Consider the following 14707-nt stretch of genomic DNA (forward strand, 5'->3'; position numbering starts at 1 on the left):
ATAACACCTCTTTCATTTGATTTCCATGCTGCAACTCATCCTTTGGTTTTCTTTCTTTCTTTTTTAACTGCAAAGGGGTGGGATAAAAGAATTCATTGCTCTTCAAAACAACCTTCACTCAGACTGAGCTGAAAAAGGTCCCATTTCTTTAACTATCCCACTTGTCTTGTGAACAACCTGTTTCTCATTTTAAAAGAATAAAAGACAGAGCCTGCTGCAGTTAAAACTGGCTCAATTTTAATTTGTGTAATTAACAGTATGCAGTGGCACATTGCTTTGAATAGAAATGGTAAAAATTGTAATAAAGGTAACATTGACAGTTATTCTACTTTATAGATATTATTCTCAATTATACATTACCCAGAGCTGGGTTTTTTGTTTTTGTTTTTGGTGGTTGTTTTAGGGAAGATATAACTGTTTTTATCCAAATAAGTTACCCTCTTTTCAAAGGTCATAAAATATTTCATTTATTTAGAATTTGTTGTGCTTTCTGACAAGTGAAAAATAATTATTAAGACCACATGATGGAGGATAGAAACAAAAGGACCTCCAAAAGGGCTGTGAATCAATATACCTAGTGATAAGGTCATTTTTAAAAAGGTCAAAGTGCATCAAAAGTTGATTTCTTAATTTAGTTGCCTTTCTAATTGATGTTTTCTTAGTTTGTAGCTTTTAAGTTTTTGGTGAATTTGTAATTCAACACTGTACTTATTACATGACATAGTTTTCTTTGCTGCTTGTTTAGTTCCTATTAACACTGATCTGCCTTTTCACCAAATGTTTGAGGTTCTTAATGACCAGGAGAAGTTATCTTCATGATCCATCTTTGGTGCTGATGTATCAGGCATACTATAGTGATTACATAAGAGTGGTTTATGTATCTGTTCTTAAAAGCTCTTAATACAAAGATGAATAAAATGCAGTGACAATCTTATTCAAATGTTTTCAAAAACTGAGGAGGTAGAAACTCTGATTAGTTTTATGAGTAATTTATGTTGTGCCATGATTCTTGGAATTGTATGGTTAAGTAACAGTGATATGGAGATTTTTTTAAATCCAGAGGACTCTGGCTTTTGAGTAATAACTTTGAGGTAGTATAATTGTTTCAGGTGGCTATATTGTAAATATATACAATTAGCAATATAGAATCTATATACAATATAGATTCTTAAAGGTTACAGGCTCTGTCTGTGTCTTTAAAAATTTTGGATTCTAGTACTTAGCACACAATGTAGTTGGTACATATTTGACTTCTATCAAATAAAGTAATGACTACTACCTTACACTAATGTTATTTTCAGGCTTTATATAAAGTGGTTTAAAATATAGCTCTGCAGTCTTGTCAGGGTTTGAATTCTGGCTTTGCTGTATGTGACCTTGAGCAAATTTATCTCTCTGTGCCTCAGTTTCCTAATTTGTAAAAATGAGAATAAGTAGTACCTCATCAGGATGTCATGGATATTAAATGTCATATCAGAATTTTTTCTAAAAGATGACATGTTGCTTTCTAAGGATTTGAATTATTATTATTGTGATTATTTACTCACAATCTTTGTATGGTTGATATCAAGATGTATGAATGATATGAAATACACAAGTAACCAATCTCTTCCTATTTACTTTTTATAATAGCAATATTATCATTTATTAATGGTCAGTCATATCCTGGGCAGTTCTTAGTTTTGCAAGGTAAGTGATATTAACCCTTTCTAAGAAGGTTAGAAAAATAAATATATATGATTGTTTCCCTCAGACTTCAATAGCTAGCAAAAGACCTAACTTTGATTTAAAACCACGTCATCTGACCACAAAATTCATGTTTCTTTTATCAGATGACTTGAAAGAGATTAAGAAAATTAATTTCTTATGCTTTTATATTTGACTTTATTCCATGTTAATAATTGATTATTTGGAAGATTCAACTATGAATTGAAATCTTATTTAATGCAACATATTGAAAAATATCCCGTTTGTAATCATCAGATTTTTTTTAATCATCAGATATTTTTAACCATAGGGATGAAATATCATTTATTTCAATCAGATGAAGAAACTGCCTTTCCTAGCAATAAAAATTAATTTTCTTAGGTGATTTATTAGGATTTAATACCATGCACAGAAAGTATAATCAGTGGTGGTAATCTGCTAGGATAATGAATTTTTTCCCTTTTAAGTTATTTTCCCATTTTCATGAGTCTTAGTGCAAAAGATCAGAGTATTATGCAAGTTGTTATTTTTCTGTCTCTTCATACTTTGCTTAGGTTACTAAAGAATGATGCCAGAGCATTGTAAAAAATCTTGACCCTCCCTTATTGAGAAGGGAGAAATTTCTTAGAACAAAATGATTGAAGATAGGAGATATCTTCAATATCTCCTATCTTCATAGAAGATGGTTCTTTGAAATTTGTAATTATGCCTTACCTAACCACTCCATGAATCTTTAAGAACAATCTGCTCATAAAAACATTGGAGTATCATCCTTCCCCCCATAATAGCTTCTCTGAGATTCTAAATCATTTAGAAAATGAGAATAAATAGTGATTTGAGCCTAGAGCAAAGCACTAATGATTCTTATTTATGTGTATGTTGGTTCTGCTAACCCCCAGGCTTCCCTAGTAAGCTCAGTTGAATATTTTGGATGGTGCAAGGTATGACTGTATGGAAGAGATGCACTGGAGGAGCTTTAACTGGGTCTGTACATATCTGCCCATGCCTTGGGGAAATGCATATACCTTTCAGCTGGCAATCCAGAGATGATATAACATTGTTAATGTTTTATTTATGATATACTAAATGCTAGTGTACAAAATTCAAATACTCATGACTGTGGTGACTTAATCATAAACAATTCTAAGTAAAATGTTCTACCATGCATTTCTAAACCTTGAGAGTTTGGGGTTTGGGTTTTCAGGTTTTGGTTTTGGTTTTGGTTTTTAGGCCACACCTGGCAGTTCTCTTCTGGCTCTGTGCTCAGAAATTGCTTCTGGCAGTGTTCGAGGGACCACAGGAATCACTTCTGGTGGGGTTCAGGGACCATATACAGTGGCAGGGATCAAACCCACGCCACCTGCATATTATCTCTCCAGCCCTCAACCCCAACATTCCTTTCATCTTTTGGCCCACACCTGGAAATTCCCAGGGCTTACTCCTGGTTCTACACTTAAGAGTTATTTCTGGCAGTGCTCGGTAACCATATGGAATGATGAGGATCAAACCTGTGTTGGCTGCGTGCGAGGCAAATGCCCTACCCACTGTACTATCTCTCCAGCTCCTCAGCCTCAACATTCTTAAATTGAAGTAAAATCCTGGGATTGGATTTTTAAATGCATAGTATGAAAAAATTAAAGTTATAGTTTATATAAAAACCTGTTTACATGTAAACCATTGATACATACCATATCAATGGTTTGATGATAATTAGTTGCTTTGATGATAGTATATAATATATAAATTCTATACATGTGTCATTTATATAATAAAACAATAGTTAGTCTATTCCTTTGAGAACCATGACTCTAATTTTCTGATTTCTATACATTTAAAATTTCAACATTCCTACAGCAGTTCCAAGTCCTTCCCACCTTTCATCTATGAATAGAAGTGATAACCTCTCCCCACCCAAAAGCACAGGAGCCCCTCAGTCTGAAGACTTATGAAACCACTGTGAGACAGAGGTGAGGAACATAAGAATAGGCAAGAGGATATTTAGAATTGCACTTTAGGGTGGGTCTTTTCTCCTTTGTATTTGGCCTTTTGAACTAAGAAGGGTATAACTATTATTTTTGTACTACTAACTTCCTTTTTGATTTTATAATTTTTTCATAATATTAATTAAATAATTTGTTTTTTACAACTTATATAAGGTAGTTATAATCTTGGAGAGAAGACAAGTTGGAGGCAGGAAGAAGGGAAGGAGAGCTATACAAAGCCCCCACTTTACTGTTATGATTTCAAGGAATCGTCTGTCCTACAAAATAAATATTCATATGCTTATATTCACCTTGAGTGATAAGTGAATGATGGGTTAGTATGTTTGCAAGTATTTGGTTTTTTAATTAATACTTTTTTGTTTTTATTGGTTTGGGGTCACACCAACTATACTGAGGGCTTGTTCATGACTTTATGCTCAGGGATCACTTCTGGCAGTGCTCAAGAATGCTGGGGATTGAACCTGGGTTGGTCGTGTACAAGGCAAATGCCCTACCAGTATTGTCACTCTGGCCCCTGTGTTTTACTAATTTTTTAATTGGAAGAAAAAACTTAAATAGAATCATTTTCTCTTTCTTTCATTTTTCTTCTTTCCTTCCATCATTCCTCTCTTTCTTTCTTCCTTTTCCTTATACTTTCAGTTGTTTACCTCAGCCACTGAATGTATTCCAGAAAAAATCTAGGGACTGGAGAGATAGTACAGTGGGTAAGGCACTAGCCTTACATGTGAATGACCAGATTTGATCTCCAGCACCCTATATGGTCCACAGGTGATCCCTACATGCTCAGGAGTAAGACCTAAGCACTGCAGGTGTGGCCCAAATTTCCCCTCAAATTAAAAAAAAAAAAAAGGAAAAGAAGCTCTATCAATTTTTTATGTAACCTAAACAGAGACTAGAAATTCTTTTTTTTTCTTGAGTATATTTTTTAACTTTATTTAAACACCATGGTTTGCAAAGTTTTTTTTATGATGACTTGTTACAGGCATTCACTATTCACAATCCCACCACCACTGTCACCTTCCCTCCACCATTGTCTCCATTTTCACAACCACCCTTTAAGCCTGCCTCTGTAATAGGCCCACAATAATTTATTTTATATTACTTGTAACCACTTAAAGGCTAATGGAATACTTCAGTAAAAGAAAATTTGTGAAAATTGTTGTATGTCACCATGGGGAGATTAAGTCTTTGTCTGAGGATTTACTAACCTGTTGTTGCTAGTTAAGATTTCTGTGTTAATGTTTTTGTTATTCAAGCTTAGTTGATTCCTACGTTACCTTCCTATTCAATTTGGTGTGCTGTTAGTATTGTAGAATCTGGAGAAAATCCGGAATGGGCAGTGAGCTTACATAGCAGTGGTAATGGAACATTGTTGTGGCTGCCAGGGGTTCCAAAAGTATGGGAAGGTAGGAGTTTGCCTACCCCAAATCTAAGAAGGCCCAAAGTTTGCAGCAAAAACAAAAACAAAAAAACAACAGTGTACCTGAGTTTCTCAGCAGGTTAGCATCTCTGTGGAGCTCAGTGGTTAGACGGGGGAGTCCAGCCAGAGGCACGGCAGCAGCTGTTGGGGTATGAGTGCAGCTGCCATGGCTTTGGTAAAACAAGAATTTCTCCCTCCCAACTCCCGACATCACCCCGATGTTTCAGCCGGGACCAGTGTATCAAAGACATTTTGTGGCTATTTGATCTCTTTTGAGATTAATTCTGAATCTCTGGAATAGGGCCAGTAGATGAGCTTAAATGGCAGGGGAAGTAGGACTTAGCTATGGCTGCTGGGGCTTCCAGAAGTATGGGGATGTGAGGGGAGGTTACCCACCCCAAAATTCTTGCCTTAAAAGTAAAGCTTAGGGAGCTGGAGCAATAATAGTAAAGCAGATTGGGCATTGCCTTGCATGTAGCCAATCTGGGTTCAATTCCCGGCATCCTGTATGGGTCCCTGAGTCCCACCAGGAGTAATACCTGAGCACAGACCTGGGACTAATCCCTGGGACAGTTGGATGTGGCCCCAAAATTTTTTTAAATGTTAAGCTTATGTATTTGTGATGTAGAACTTTAATGAACAAAAAATGACATTTTGCCACATCTGAAAAACATTATGAATGAATTTTTGCCTTCAGGGCTATGATTTTGTAGATGCAGGGCTTATACCCCACAGATACTGGCAGGAAGTGAAGTTTTTTCTTTACTAGTACACCCAAACTTCACCTTCAGTCCTACAATTAGACTAAAAAGCCCGTTGGTATTTTCTGCTGAGAACCCAAACTTTTGAGAATAAAAACTAAATTGCTGTCTGTGCTGTATATCAGTCAGCACTGCCATTAAACTTGTTATTTTTTTCCGCTTCTTAAAATTCTCTCTGGATTCTGTTTCTCATTTCTAATCATGTTCCTTCAATTAAAATATGTGCTTACATTTTAAGGAAAACCAACGGGTAATTTATTATACACACATACATTTGACATCTTCCAAGTTATTCCCTATCCTGAGATGCATTGACTTTCTATCTGTAGATATAAATAGTCCATTTATTTAGTGCAAATTAGTAAATTTCTAAAATGCCTGTTCCAGTTTTTCATTCAAGCATAAACATTTACAATTTAAAAAAATTTTTATACCTTTGCTTAGAAGATAGATAATGCCCTATCTTCTCAGTGTATATATTAACATAACAAACAGGGTCATGAAAGCTTCAAAATACACTATGAGCCTTGTCATTTTATTTCCTAAATATCTCTAAAAAGAAACCACTTTCTACACAGCTGCCACCCCACAGCTATATCCCCACAACTATTATCTCCAGTCTGAAGAAGTATTCTGGCATCTTAACTGGACTTCCCACATTTCCTGTGCTGGTCTGACCCATTCTCCATCTGGTAACCTTTGTGAGTCGCAAAGCTGATTATTTCAACCACCTGTGGTTAAAAATTCTTTCAAGATCTTCTTGTTCATAGGATAGAGACCCAAAGGCTTAACATACTTTCTTGGCTCCCTGTGATCTGGCTCAACCTTCAGATCCAGCTTTATCTTATTTCCAGGACCCTCCTTTCATTCCTTGTGCTCCAGCCACCCTTATCTTCTTCCTGCTATGGGATAATCTCCTTTCCACCTATGGTATAGGGAAATGTTCCCATTCCCAGCCCCTGTCTTCTCAACACCCATTTACTTCTATTTTTACTTCCTTGCATAGTTGGTTTTATAAATTTCCCCTACTATGATTTATTTCCTCATATTTAAGGTATTTTATTATAAGACCCATCATTAATTTTGTCATTAGTAAAAGAAAATCCAAAAAGCAAAGCAAAGAAATTATAACTAAAGGCAAAGATACTACTGATTTTAAAGTACATTCCCGTTTCAAAGGTGCTCAAATCTAAGAAATGTGTTTTAGAATAAATTGAGTTGAGTATGTGGCCTGAAATCATTTTACATTTGTGTTATATGATTCTTGGTTTTTATTTCTTAAAAATGATCATTGTCTCTCTTTCACCATTGTATCCCTTCTCAATTTCTCCGAAATCAGTTTCATGCAGGCTTTCACCCCAATCATTTCACCGAAAAAAAAGGATAATTCAAAGTCACTAGTGACAATATTCCTAAACCCAGAGGTCATTTCTCAGTGTTCATTTCATTTGGCCCATCAGAAACATCTGTTGCCGTGGAATACTTTTTCCTCCTGGAAGATTTCCTTCCTTTAATATCCAGGATACTGCACTCAGATTTTCTTCCCTCCTTTCTGGCTTCTTCTCCTCAGTCTCCCTTACTCTTGTTTCATTTTCCCTTTTTTCATCACCTCTCCTTTTAATGTCAAAGAGTCTCTGAGGTCACAGTTCCATCCTTAAACCTCTTTTTTATCTGCACTGTTTTATTCTCATTTTATGGTATCTCTAGACTGTCTGTATGTAAATTTCTCTCCCACTTAGACCACTCTCCTACACTTCAGGTTGAATTTCCCACTGTTGTCTACTTGACATCTCCACTTGGAGATGTCAAGCTGAACTTCCCTCTCTGCCACCTGTCCCTTCCTCCCACCAGCTGCCATCAAGCCTTTGCCTTCTTGCCTCTTCATCTTTGTTGCTGTAAACTTCAGTTTTCCAGTGGTGCAACTTAAAAAAATCCTTGGATGTATCTTTGATGCTTCTCTCTCATAGCCCTAATCTACTCTACAGGTAAATATTCCTAGAGTTTTACTATCTGAAACTACCTGATTTAAGCCATAATTTTCAGCCACCTGGGTTTTCAAAGAACCCTCTACACCAGTTCTCCAGCTTCCATTCTTCTCCTGCTTGAATCTAGTCACAACAAAATAGCCAGTGATCCTTTGGACGGTCGAAGGGGGGCAGGAAGTGGAGACAGGGGTGGCAGGGCACATCTGGCTGTGCTCAGAGCTTACTCCTAACTCTGTTTTCAAGGATCACTCCTAGCAGGGTTCAGGGAACTATAATGGGGTATCAGGGATTGAACCCAGGTAGACTGCATGCAAGAGTGACCCTTTTTATTTTTATTTACTCATTTGGTCTTTGGGCTACACCAAATGGTGCTTAGGGCTTACTTTTGGCTCAGCCCTCAGGGATCACTCCTGGCAGTCTCAGGCTAACATGAATTGCCACAGATCCAACCCAAGCTGGCCGCATTCAAGTAAAATGCCCTACCCATGGTACTGTTACTCTGGCCACAAGTGATTATTTTTTATTTTATTATTTATTTTTTATGGAATCACCGAGAGATACACAGTTACAAAGTTGTTCATGATTGGGTTTCAGTCATACAATAATTCCATCACCTGTCCGTTCACCGGTGTACATTTCCCACCAGCAATGTCTCCAGTTTCCCTCCCAACAAGCCTTGCCTCTATGGCAGCACTTTTCTTCTCTCTCTCTTTCTCTCTCTCTCTTTCTCTCTCTCTCCCTCCCTCCCTTCCTCTCTCTCTCTTCCACTCTCCCTCACCCCTCCCTCCCTCACTGCATTCTCCCCCTCTCTCTTCTATCTGTTACTCTCCCTCTCTCTCCCTCCCTCTCTTTCCTTCCTTTTGGGCATTGTGGTTTGGAGTACAGGTACTGAAAGGTTATCATGTTTGTCCCTTCATCTACTTTCAGCACTCTGTCCAGAGTGATCATTTCCAACTATCTTTGCCATAGTATCTCTATCATAGCTGCCCTTCCCCCACCATCACTTGTGGCAAGTTCTGAGTGTTCCTTTTTAAGTACTTTATTATATCATGTCACTTAAGGTCTTAGTGTGGCCTATGAGACCCTACCTAACCTACTCCACTTGCTCTCTGACCTTTTCAGCTTCTTGCCCTTTTTATCCCGTACTGCAGCTCCATGGTGGTTTGCTCTTCCCTCGTTCACCAAGCATGTTCTCCCCCAGGAGCTCTGCTCGCTGCACACTAGCTGAGCATGCTCTCCAATCTGACACTGCAAGGCTCACATTTTCACCATCGCAGCAAAGCCTTTACTTTTTTAAAAATTTGAGATTCAATTATTTTTAACTTTTTATCCTTTTAGTTAATATTTTCTCATTTTCCCCTTACACTTTACATAAACTTTATGGTTTATAGAGTTGCTCATAATGATTTGTTATAGGTATTCAATATTCCAACACCAGTCTCACCACCATTACACCTTTCCTCCAAGATAAGCCTTTCATGACCACTACTTTAAATTACAGTTCCCAGAGCACTCCCTGCATCCTTGCTCTGCTATATTTCCTCTTCTCATATAGCATATATTTCACTTATTTTTTGTCTACCTTACCTTTCATGAGACAAAATATTCTGTCTGTCGGATTGCATTCCTCAAGACTTGTAATAAAGTTGGCATACGCTAAGTCTTGAAATAAAGTTGGTGCATGATAAGTATTATTTATTCAAGGCAGGGGAAAAGAAGGAAATAACATTCCAATTTTAATGTTTAAAAACTATAAACAGGGATGGAGACATAATACAGGGATTAGGTTACATGCTTTGTGTGTGGCCAGCTCTGCTTTAATCCTGGCACCACATGTTCCTTTCAGCCACTCAGCCACTGGGTATGAACAGCACCACATCCTTAGACCTTTGCATTGAACTACTGGCCAGTTAGCTAAGAATTTCTGGGAGGAGCCTCCATGCTTCTGAAACACCTCCTGGGAGCACCCAGACACACCCCAAATAAGAGTCTATAATCTGAATTTTCAAGTTGTGTCTATACCTCATTTTATCACTATTAGGATTATCCTCTTTACCATGCTTTTTTGGATAACTTTTCTTGTAATTGGATCACTAGAGAAGACTTCTGTTTGGTAAATTATGCCCCGGCAGGTTTTTTATATGAGATACTACACAATTAAGGGGATTTATCATTATAATTTAAGTAAAACTTTATATGAGATATCATTCTTTATCACCAGCAAACCTAAAAGTTAGATTGCTTCACACAGATCAGGTTTCCTACATAATAGGTAATAGAATTCTTCTTACAAATGATATCCAGTATTTGTTGACTAACTCAAGTGGTACAGCAAAAGTCAGGATAAATAATGTCTCCAGGAACTTAACCTACCTGGTAGACATTCTTAGGAAATATCCCTAGGAAATATCCCTGTAAGTTTAGTCTTGGTTTCAATTAATGGTGAACCCTAAATATCCATTGGGTTTTGTTACTATGAAAGCTGACTAAATAAGATATTAAAGTACTCTTAAGAATTACAATACTGTAGATATAGCCTTTCTAGGTAAAATAATTTCTTTTACAAGTAATCCAATTTTAATTTAATTGTCAACTATTTTGTTTTGGGTCTCGTGGGTCCACACCCAGTGTTCCAGAACTACAACCAGTGGTATCAGTGAGTGCAGGGGAATCAAACCCAGGGCCTCACACATACAAGACATGTGCTCTATCACTTGAGCAAAATCTCTAACCCATAAACCCTTCTTGGGTGGGGGAGGGTTGGGCCACACCCACTATTGTTCAGGGCTTTCACCTAGCTCTGTGCTCAGAGATTATTCCTTGTGGTATTCAGAGGATATACACAGTACTGGAAATAGAACTTGCACTATATCTTTGACTCCATTAATTTATTTGAGGGGGTGGGGCATGCCTGGAAGTGCCAATTGACAATTCCTGGCTCTGTGCTCAGGGGTCATTCCCAAAGATGCTCAAGGACCATCTGATACTGGGGATTGAAGCTAGGTCTCCATGAAAATCATGTACTCATCCCATTGAGCTATCTCTCTGGTACTTTATCTGTTTTTAAAAGTGACTTATTTATATACAAAAGAAGATAGGACATGGAATTCACGAAAAATAAGAGATTTCTTCACTTTTTTTATTCTTTACATTTAAAAAGGATATTGAAGTGGATTAAATTATAGCATCAGTTTTAATTTATAGCATTTATAGATTAAATTATAGCATTAGTTGGCATCACTGTAAATCCACATCTGATAAAATACATTAAATTCATTAGTAATAACTGAATTCAATTTTTCACCATTACAATAGATCCCTTTTACCATATTTACTCACCTCTCTCCTCTTCCCATTTGTAAACAATAATTTATATTGTGGTCTTGTTTCTCTCCCTCTCAGCCTGGCAAGCTACCGAGATTATCTCGCCCACACGGCAAAGGCTGGCAAGCTACCCGTGGCATATTTGCTATGCCAAAAACAGTAACAAGTCTCACAGTGGAGATGTTACTGGTGCCCACTCGAGCAAATCGATGAGCAACGGGATGACAGTGATACAATGATACAGTGGTCTTGTTATACTTAGTTTATCTATTTATTCTCTATGTGTAGAGTAATTTTATAATGGTAAAATTTTGTCCACTTCTAAATCATGTAATAAAAATGGTGAGAAACAGTCTAGTAGTACTTGCTGCTATTGGAAGAGTCTTCTTAACTTTGAAAATTTAAAAAAAAAATTGAGTATAGAATTACTGAAACTACCTAAAGCATTGATATAAATGAATCCTGTAGAGGTTGCCATGATTTTTTTTTCTTTTGCTTTTTGGGTCACACCCAGCAATGCACAGGGGTCACTCCTGGCTCTGCACTGGTGCTCAGGGGACCATATGGGATGCTGGAAATCGAACCCAGGTCAGCCGCATGCAAGGCAAACACCCTACCTGCTGCGCTATCACTCCAGCCCCCAAGGTTGCCATGATTTTAAGTAAAATTATAATACATGCATTTTTCTCTGTAATGGGAAATGTGTTGGGAGATGGATGGTAGGAGTCTTCTAATACAACTAGAGAAGAAATTCCTTCATAACCCTTCTGAATATTCTGCTTTCTCTGGATTTCTTAGATAAACCAAATCAGATATTTATGTGAACATTGCATTAGCATACTCAGGTAGTATAACCTCCTTACCAAATACATCAATAAATGAAAGCTAACACATGTGCTTGCAATTACATATGTAGACTAGAATAAGTTAGAAATTTTCAGTCTTCTGTCACTTTACAGGTAAGCTCGTGTCGGACAGAGATCATGTCTCTTACCCAAGGATACATTTTTAGCAATTTTTTAAAGTAATGATACAGGGCCAGAAACGGCATAGTGAGTAAGGCACTTGGTTTGCTTGTGGACAATTCCAGTTCACCAGAACCGCATGTGATTCCCTGAGCTCTGCAAGGAGTGATCCCTGAGCTCAGAACCAGGTGTAAGCCCTGAGCACATCCAGGTGTGTCCCCCACCAAACTATTTTCCCTGTAATTATGACTTTCTATGATTCTGGGTCAAGTGTAGCTTGTTTTTTAAAAAAAATTATCTCAATATAGGCTTTACTGGATTTTCTCTTATAATCTGTTATAACCAAGATAGCACATAATGAATACCCATACTCACATTCATTCTGTTTTATGTTTACCTCATTTCAACTAAGGAATGAAAAAAACGTATTTATCAACGCATTATTTCTGTAAGATCTTTTAATAAAAATCACATTAAATAAGAGTGAGTATATGCTGTATCACTGTATCACTGTCATCCCATTGCTCATTGATTTGCTCGAGCGGGCACCAGTAATGTCTCCATTGTGAGACTTATTGTTACTGTTTTTGGCATATTGAATACACCACGGGTAACTTGCCAGGCTCTGCCAAGCAGATACTCTTGGTAGCTTGCGGGGGCTGGAGCAATAGCACAATGGGTAGGGCATTTGCCTTGCACACAGCCAACCCAGATTTGATTCCTCCGCCCCTCCTGGAGAGCCCGGCAAGCTACCAAGAGTATCCCGCCCACACAGAAGAGCCTGGCAAGCTACCCGTGGCATACTCAATATGCCAAAAATAGTAACAACAAGTTTCACAATGGCGATGTTAGTTGGTGCCCACTCAAGCAAATCAATGAGCAACAGGATGACAAGTGACAAGTTACAACTAACAGAAAGAGTTTCTCCAAGTCACAACTGTGTTTGAATTTCTTTCTATTCTGTCACTTTTTAATCTGCAAATATTTTAATTAACTTCAATATATCAATTTATGAGTAGACCTAAATATTGCCCAAAAGGTTAATACTAGTTAACCTCACAGCTTATTTTACTGTGGCTCCAGATTTCATTATGAAGCTCACAATCTTAGCATATTACCAATTTTAATTACTGAGTTTCAAGTTTTTTGCTTGCTTAGACTTCACAATTTTCAGGAGTGAAATCAGAGAATTATACATAATTGGACAAGAACTCTTTCTAGTGCTTGGATGAATTAGTTGGCAGTTGGTTGGTAGATGCATGCGTGCAGCAATTTTAAGTTATATATTTGTTTATTCCGTCTCAGGAGAGCCTGGCAAGCTGCCGAGAGTATTCCACCCGCACAGCAGAGCCTAGCAAGCTACCCATGGCGTATTCGATATGCCAAAACAGTAACAAGTCTCACAATGGAAATGTTACTGGTGCCCACTTGAGCAAATCAATGAACAACGGGACAACAGTGCAATGCTACATATTTGTTTATACTTGGAGTGCCCCATGCAGCAATGGTCAGGGCTACTCCTGACTCTGGTTTGAGGTAATTCCCACTAGTGTTCAAGGGATCAAACCTGCACCTCCCACGTGCCAAGCATTAGTAGATGTGAAAGTATCACTATCACTATCATCCCATTGATCATCAATTTGCTCGAGCAGGCCCAGTAACGTCTCCATTCGTCCTAACCCTGAGATTTTAGCAGCCTCTCTTTACTCGTCCTTCCCAATGGTGCCATATTAGAGGCTCTTTCAGGGTCAGGAGAATGAGACCCATCATTGTTACTGCATTTGGCATATGAATACACCACAGAGAGCTTGCCAGGCTCTCCCCTGTGGGCAGGAAGCTCTCGGTAGCTTGCCAGGTTCTCCGAGAGGGAGAACTAGGGGCCCTAGTGAAGACAGCCAGGTGTGGGGGCAAGAGACTCTGCATTGCTCTCTTCCGGGAGCTTGGTTTTTTACTCTCTGGATGTTGGCCGTTGATGAGATTACACAGCGCTGGGGGCAGTTTCTGGGTGTGACCGCCTAGCTACTGGAAAATGGGGGATCTGGGCAGAAGAGGCCCAATCCCAATCCGAGCAGTCTTGGAGATCTCTGTCCCAGGTCTCGTACATCTGGGTTCCTCTGCCAGTTCCTTCATGTGCAAGGCTTGTCTGAACATGTAGAGAGGGGCCTTGAGCATGGCTGTGGCTGGGTTCTGGAGGTCTTTGGCTGGAGGGGCTCTGCTCGGGGCAGGGAGGGAGACTCAACCCACCCCCTCCGAGGGGCCCTGGTAAAGACAGCCAGGCGCAGGGGCAAGAGACTCTGAAAGTACAGACATATTAAAACAAAGTTCCATTGAAATGAAAAGTTATAGAATGGTTTCAACCCCTTCCTCATCAAATACAAGTTAGTGAGGCTAAAAGTTACATAATCTTTTGTAGGTCTCTAATTTAGGCCTTAGTAGAGGTATTAATTACTTTTTTATAGACTTGGTATCTTTTTTTAAAACTGAATGCTCTTACTCTCTTTTCCCTTGCTTTATGTGTTAGAGGATGTATTTGATCAAATAT

General features: G+C 38.3%; 1 protein-coding gene across 8 annotated transcripts in view; it reads left to right on the plus strand.

Annotated features, from left to right (window-relative positions):
• KCNA3 (potassium voltage-gated channel subfamily A member 3) overlaps positions 1–14707 on the plus strand; it is an 81555-nt gene that overhangs the window by 3572 nt on the left and 63276 nt on the right. Inside the window, exon 2 of one of the 8 annotated variants that reach the window (XM_055138523.1) lies at positions 1633–1689. The exons of 5 other annotated variants lie outside the window; for them this stretch is intronic. The gene's annotated coding sequence lies outside the window, so the exon portion shown is untranslated. Of the gene's footprint in view, positions 1–1632; positions 1690–3561; positions 3675–11278; positions 12239–14707 lie in introns of those variants that run through there. 2 more of the 8 variants (XM_055138524.1, XM_055138529.1) reach the window with 2 other exon arrangements.

Source organism: Sorex araneus, chromosome 5 (genome assembly GCF_027595985.1).
Source record: "Sorex araneus isolate mSorAra2 chromosome 5, mSorAra2.pri, whole genome shotgun sequence".
NCBI lineage: Eukaryota > Metazoa > Chordata > Mammalia > Eulipotyphla > Soricidae > Sorex > Sorex araneus.